The following is a 7,326-nucleotide window of genomic DNA, read 5'->3' on the forward strand; positions in this document are numbered from 1 at the left end:
ATTTTTTTGTTATAGTTTTAATTATTTATTTATATTTGGTTGCACTGGATCTCTGTGCTGTGTGTGGGCTTTCTCTAGCTGCAGCGAGCACGGGCTACTCTTCATTGGGGTGGGTGGGCTTCTCATTGCAGTGGCTTCTCTTGCTGTGGAGCATAGGCTCTAGGCACGTGGGTTTCAGCAGTTACATTTCACAAGTCCTAGAGCATAGGCTCAATAGTGGTAGCGCGCGGGCTTAGTTGGCCCTCAGCATGTGGGATCTTCCCAGACCAGGGGTTGAACCTGTGTCCCCTGCATTCACAGGCAGATTCTTCTCCACTGTGTCACCAGGGAAGTTCCAGGAAATGGTAAACTTCAAGGCAATAGAGCAGCCACGGGAAAACTTGCATGTGAATGTTCTTAGCAGCGTTCCTCATAACAGCAAAAATGTGGAAAGAACATAAATGCCCATGACTGACGAGTGGAGACATAAAGTGTGGCACAGATCTATGTAATTTGCAAACTACTGGGGTGGGGATGAATTACCGAAAGCTCAATCAAAGCTCAATCAACTGTCCTGCATACAACAGGACAGTGTTCAGCAATAAAAAGGAATGTTACTACATGGATGAGCCCTGAAAACGTGTTAAGGAAAGGAGCCACTTACAACAACTTTATGTTCCGTTTATATGAAAGGCCAGAATGGACAGATCTCCAGAGAGAGAGAAAGTGGATTGCCTGGGGCTGAGAGAGCATTGGTGTTGGTAATGAGGTAATGCTGACAAGTCTGGGCTTCCTTTCTTTTAGGGGCAACAAAAACGTTCTAAAACAAGATTATGATGACGGACACACAAGCCTGTGACTACAGAAAACCACTGTAATATACACTTGAAACTGGGTAAATCGTGAGGGTTAACTGGACCTAAATAAAGCTGTTTTGAAAAAGAGACTTTAACGATCCCCTAAACCCGGGCCACCACCCGTTTCCAGGATTCATATTAGAACCAATTTCTAACAGCTCACATATTTAATTTGCATCGGAATTGGGACTCAGACATCAGTTCTTTCAAGAACTCTGGGCACTGCAACATGCCGCCACTTAGAGCTTCAATAGACCAGGTGACGGCTATGTTTGCCCCAAACCCGAAAACTCTCAGCTAGACCTTCTGGGGCCCCCAAGTCTGACGTTCAGTCTTACAGGGTGGCAGACACTCTATTCAGTGCTCAACCTGGCTGGGCAGAAGCACAAAGGCACCAGACACCGTAAACGCGGCCCAGGCCACGAGCACCGTCAGCTGATGTTGGACCTCCCACTCCTCTGCTTGGGGCCTGAAGGAACAGCTACCAGGTCGAAGCATTCCATCGTCTCCTGGAGATGCGGGTGCTCTCCGTGATGCTCAGATTATCCAGGGCCCGTAAGACCACATTCCAGCCTCCAGAACACCTGCGCTTCTGTGGCAGGTGGAGAGTCCAGGAAAAGGAACGAGAGCCTCAGATGTTCCACGGTTCCCTGGATCTGGCCTGCTCACCTGAAGAGGAGCTGAGAGATCCTGGGAAGGTGTCAGCTTCAGCAGAGACCCCGAGTCCCACACCACATTGGGTTGGATAGGGTCCCCCAAAGATTCATGTCCACCTGGAGTTGTGAGGGAGACTTTATTTGGGAAGTAACTGGTCAGATGAGATCCTCCTGGATGAGGGTGGGCCCTCATCCAATGAGAGTCCTTATGAGAAAGCAGAGGCGCACAGGGCAGAGGCCATGTGACACAGAGGCCATGACCACAGAGATGCAGCCACCAACCAAGGATCACTGAAGCTCCTGGAGGCCTCAGAAGTGGGGAGAGGCAGGCAAGTTCCCCGCCTTCATACCTTTAACTCCCATCTCGCACACCAGGGTCAGTCCTGGGCAACGAGATGGCCAGATGATTTCTCACCGTGGACCAGAAAGGAAAAAGAAAAGGCTTTGAGATCTGAGGCTGCCTGACCACACCCACCTCTCTCCTCTGTTTCTGGAGGAAAGACCTCACGGGGAAGGAAAGCACATTCAGATAAATACATTCTGCAAGGAGATGGTCCCCGGCAGTAACTGAAGACACTGGACCACTCTGCTGTCCCTCCTGTGTTCCATCCTCATGCCAACAGATCATCCCGTGAGACAAAGGACAGCACAGTACACTGTGTTGGGGGGTGGGGTGGAAAAGTGACCCCCCACCCCATAGCAACAAGATCGTCTTCCCTGAAGTCTGAGGGGCTCAGGGTTCAGCAGAAGCACCCTCTTCCCCTGAAGGTAGCCAAGAAGCAGACCAGCAGGTACATAAGAGCTGGGGGAAGGAGGGCAGGCAGCGCCCACCTGTGCCCATCATGTCAAGGTGGACGGGACAGGATTCCTTGAGTTCCTGTGGATCCAGGGAGGCCACTAATGTGGCTGGAGGGCCAGCCATGCCTCCCCAGGTATCACCCACTGGTGGGCTGGGAGTGCCCCTTCTCATAAGAATGAGAGCGGTGCTGAGCAGAGACTCTGTAGGATCCCCAACACTGGTTGGCTAGGGGAGGAGAGGACAGTGCCTGAAGACCCAGGGGTCACCATGAGACACGAGAGAAGTCTCCAAGAATCTGATGGGAACCCCACCCCCATAGCCCGCAGCCAGCCACAGGCATGCATCTCTCTGGGTGACACCTTGAGGCCCAGCCCCCTCGGCAGACTGCAGGTGTGGGCTCCTGGGATGCGAAGGGGTCAGAGGGTTCACGCATTCTCCTCCTGGCAGCTGCGCCTGGGCTTGGAGAGGAGCCTGGAGCAGACAGAGGTCGTGGACTCACCCTCGAATGGGCTCAGATATTTACCTGAAAGGGATGAAGCTTTAAACCAGATGCTGCTAGAGGAAAATGCCTGACGGAACTGTTTACTGGGTTAACGGGAGTTAAATTTAGTGTTCTTGTTGTCAAGCAGGAATGAGGGCCTGTCAGAGGAATGTCTGAGCAGAGACAAGAATAGAATCGCACGTCTGCACACCGCGGACTGAGAGCCGGCATCTTACACCTGCTCTAAGACACATTGACATCCGCGTGCTGAGCGCAGAACTTGAACAAAAGGACAGCAATCGTTTCGGATAAAGAAAGGAGTTAATAAAGAAGCAAACACAAAGGACCAGATCTCCCCGAGCCCAAGGAAAACTCATCCTAGATCTGAAAATGAGACTGACAACTAGCAGTTTGAAAACATCAGCGAGACAAGCACGCGTCTGGCAAGATTAATCGAGAAAATGGAGAAACCGCAAGTACATATCAGGAATGAGAGTGTCTTGTCTTGTGTCTTGTGCTTAGTCACTCAGTCATGTCCGACTCTTTGTGACCCCATGAACTGTAGACCCCCAGGCTTCCTCTGCCCACGGGGAGTCTCTAGGGAAGAATACTGGAGTGGGTTTCCATGCCCTTCTCCATGGGATCTTCCCGACCAAGGAATTGAACCGCGGTCTCCTGCATTGCAGGTGGATGCTTTAGCAGCTGAGCTACCAGGGAAGCCCCTAATGAGGGCGTAGTTATTGCAAATAAGAAGGAAAGTTAGATGTGAAAGCTGTAGGTACCATTCCATGCCAGTAACTTGAAATTCTAGAACAATGTTTTGAGAAACGTGGTCTCCTGATCATGCTGGTTCATCTAGTAAGTTTTCAAAATGGACAAACATACATGTAGTCTTAGACGTTTGTCACCATCATCCCCATCACAACCTGTAACAAAGAGATTCTTACTGAGATTAACTACTTTAAGTATAGGTCACAGGCTGTGGAAGAGTTTTGGCGGCCTTGATCCTGGCTCTCTCCTGGATTTAACTGAATGAGACACTTGATTTTGGAGCAAAGGCAACAACTCGGTTTCCACGGTAGCCAGGAGCCCAGAGGTCCACCCTCCACTCTGCTGCAAGAGAAGCACAGAAAACCAAACGGAAGGCATGGTCTCAGTGAAAAGGGGAGAGAAAACCATCTCTTTTCCGTAAATCTAGTTTTCAGATCGCTCTGTCCAAACAAGCTACTCTTTCCCAGATGGTCCCTTCCCCTCCACCAGGGTCCACCTTCAATGTCACTTACCACTTTCCTCCAACTTCCCCAGTTGAAATTCTACCTTCGTCTCCAAAGACTTAATTGGAGTGAAAATCAATTCATAAAGCTTCCCTGACCCACTGTCTCCCCAGATCTGACCTCCCTCCCCCAGGTGCCCCAGTATCCACACGATGCCTCCTGAAGAACCCTTTCCGGGGCTCCTGGGAAGGAGGGCCCCGCCCCTTCCCTTAGAGCAGAGCTTCTGTCTTGCTGTCTTTCAGTCCTTTGTCCGGCCTTCCTACTTCCTAGGTGTCCACCTACTTCCTAGTAGGTGTCCAGGTGTTCACCTACTTCCTAGGTGTCCAGTTACACGGCACTCATCTCAAGCCATTTTGCATGTGTTCTAGAAAACATGTTTGCCCATGTAACTAGAGAGAAGAATGGGCCACATTCGAGGCCCAATCCTGCAGGGCTCCCTAAAGAAAATACCTGTAGAGAGTAAAGAAAAGCCACTTTGTCGGTGCGGACTCTGAACAGGGCGATCTGCACTGAGTGGTGGATAAGGCCTTGGGACACCTAACTCAGCCTCAGATTCGCTGCTAACTTGTGTGTGTGACCACAGGCCAATCATTGACTTGTGGGCTGAATCTCCTTTCTGTGTTGAGATGTGAGGACCTTTGGGGTACACTAAACGCTAGAGGTCCTTTCAAATCCCCCCAGTTCTATGTGGACTCTCTCGATCTGTCAATCTCCTTATCTAGGAAGAGTAACCCAGCTGTGGGGAGGCATGTGGAACTCCAGGAGTGCTGCGAGTGGCCATTTGAGGATGGCTCACCTGAGCCGGAGGGCATCTCAGGTGGCGCAGTGGCAAAGAATCTGCCTGCCGATGCAGGAGACACAGGAGATGTGGGTTTGATCCCTGGGTAGGGGAGATCCCCTGGAGAAGGAAATGGCAACCCACTCCAAAATTCTTGCCTGGAAAAATCCCATGGACAGAGGAGCCTGGCATGCTACAGTTCACGGGGTCACAAAGAGTCAGACATGACTTAGCGACTGAGCACGCACACCTGGCTGCAAAGACAGCCCCTCCTCACCCCACACCCAGTTTCCTTGGTCACTGGAACAGGTCTGGCCAGGATATTTGGCTGTTGAGGAGCTTTTTAAACATGATGTGATTTTCAGTTGGTGGCCGGTCCTTCCAGGGCCCTGACTGCAACACAAGGAACCACAGGGGAATCCAGAACTTGAAGGTCAGGGCCATCCATCATCACAGGGCAGTTTTGCTGGGGAATCCAGCTCTGCTGCACGCATCCCATTCTTGCCTAAAGTTAATGACCATATTAGGTGGCAGGATTCAGGTTGTCCTGAATGCTTGTCCCCCAGTCAGGCTGCTGCTGTGGCCGCCCCTTTCTAAGCAAGCACCCAAGCTCAATCTGAACCACTGAAGAGCTTCTGTACCCACATGACCAGGCCCTGAGCACCTGCCCTGAGCCTCCTGTAGTGACAGACACCACGGGGGCTGCGACTGCTCATAAGCGGGAGGATTACCTGTGACAGAGAACCTCCGGTTACCCTGCCATTGGGTAATGTGTTTTACAATTCTTGCCTGGAGAATCCCATGGACAATGGAGCCTGGCAGGCTACAGTCCATGGGGTTGCAAGAGTCAGACATGGCTTAGCGACTAACACACACACACATTTATAGACCCCACTGTCTACACGAGACAAGAGGCACAAATGGGGACTGTCCTGGGCAAACGGGATGTTTGGTCAAGCTGGCTGAAGGAAGCAAGCGGTAAGAAGTTGGGGAGAAGAACAAGAGACCTTCGTGGGCTGAAGAGAAAAGGACATTTCCTGAAGGATTAAGGAGGTTGGAGCTGGATTCGAAGGAGACTGGTGTTAGGACCAGGCAGAGTGCTGGGCCCTGGGCTGGAGGAGCAGGAAGCCCCCAGCAACTTGGGCTTAAAGGTGGAGGGAGGGTTAGCAGGTCAGCAGGATGGGGAGAGCCACCCTCAGGAGCAATGGGCTATGGTCGGGGGCTGTAGCCAGACTGAGGGTGGGAGGTGGATGAATGAACATGCTGGCCAGCTCTCCTTCCTCCCATCTCCAGCCTGGCTCCCCGTGCACATTCACAATTCTGGGGTGCACACGGAGCAGTCTGCAGACAGTGGGTGGGGTGTCCAGGGCATCACCCCACGTGTTTGCCCATTGCATTTTTTAGATTCGAAAACCATACTTATTCTCTTGCTGTGCTATGCTTAGTCGCTCAGTCATGTCCCACTCTTTGCGACCCTATGACCATAGCCTGCCAGGCTCCTCTGTCCATGGGGATTCTCCAGGCAAGAATACTGGAGTGGGTTGCCATGCCCTCCTCCAGGGGATCTTCCCAACCCGGGGATCGAACGCAGGTCTCCCACATTGCAGGTGGATTCTTTACCACATGAGCCACCAGGGAAGCCCATTCTCTTGCTATGTATGTGGAGTACAGTTTATGACAGCTGCTCTTCACTTCCAAACAAGAGCAATTTGGATTTCCACCATTTCAAAACAACGGTTTTTCGCTTGTTGTAATTGGGGGGGGGAGGGGCGGCCATGCTGGGTCCCTGTTGCGGCACACGGGCTCTGTTGCTGGGCACGGACTTTCTCTCTAGTTGCAGCGAGTGGGGGCGACTCTTCGTTGTGGTGCATGAGCTTCTCACTGCGGTGGCTTCCCTTGTTACAAAGCATGGGCTCTAGGCACGCAGGCTCAGTAGTTGCAGTGCACGGGCTTCGTTGCTCCAAGGTGTATGGAATCCTCCCAGACCAGGGATCAAACCCAGGTCCCTTGCGTTGGCAGGTGGATTCTTAATCACTGGACCACCAGGGAAGTCCCCAGGATGGGATTTTTAAAGGAGACTTTTAAAAAGTATGTTGCAGCCACAGCCACAGATTGGACATCAGGAGTAGAGCTGGGTGAAGGGGTGGTGAGGTTATCGGATGTCTATGAGCCTGTCTTGGTCCTTACTAACAGTATCCATGGAGGCTGCAGTCCATGGAGTCTCGAAGAGTCGGACACGACTGAGCGACTTCACTTTCACTTTTCACTTTCATGCATTGGAGAAGGAAATGGCAACCCACTCCAGTGTTCTTGCCTGGAGAATCCCAGGGATGCGGGAGCCTGGTGGGCTGCCGTCTATGGGGTCGCACAGAGTCAGACACAACTGAAGCAACTTAGCAGCAGCAGCAGCAACAGTATCCATAGTTGTGGGGACAACTCGAGCCACTGTCTTCTGTGTTCGTCTCACGGGTGGGCACCTGGTGTGGAGGCAGGAGTCATTCA

This window comes from Oryx dammah, unplaced genomic scaffold, assembly GCF_014754425.2.
Source record: "Oryx dammah isolate SB20612 unplaced genomic scaffold, SCBI_Odam_1.1 HiC_scaffold_8, whole genome shotgun sequence".
In the NCBI taxonomy this organism is placed as follows: Eukaryota; Metazoa; Chordata; class Mammalia; order Artiodactyla; family Bovidae; genus Oryx; species Oryx dammah.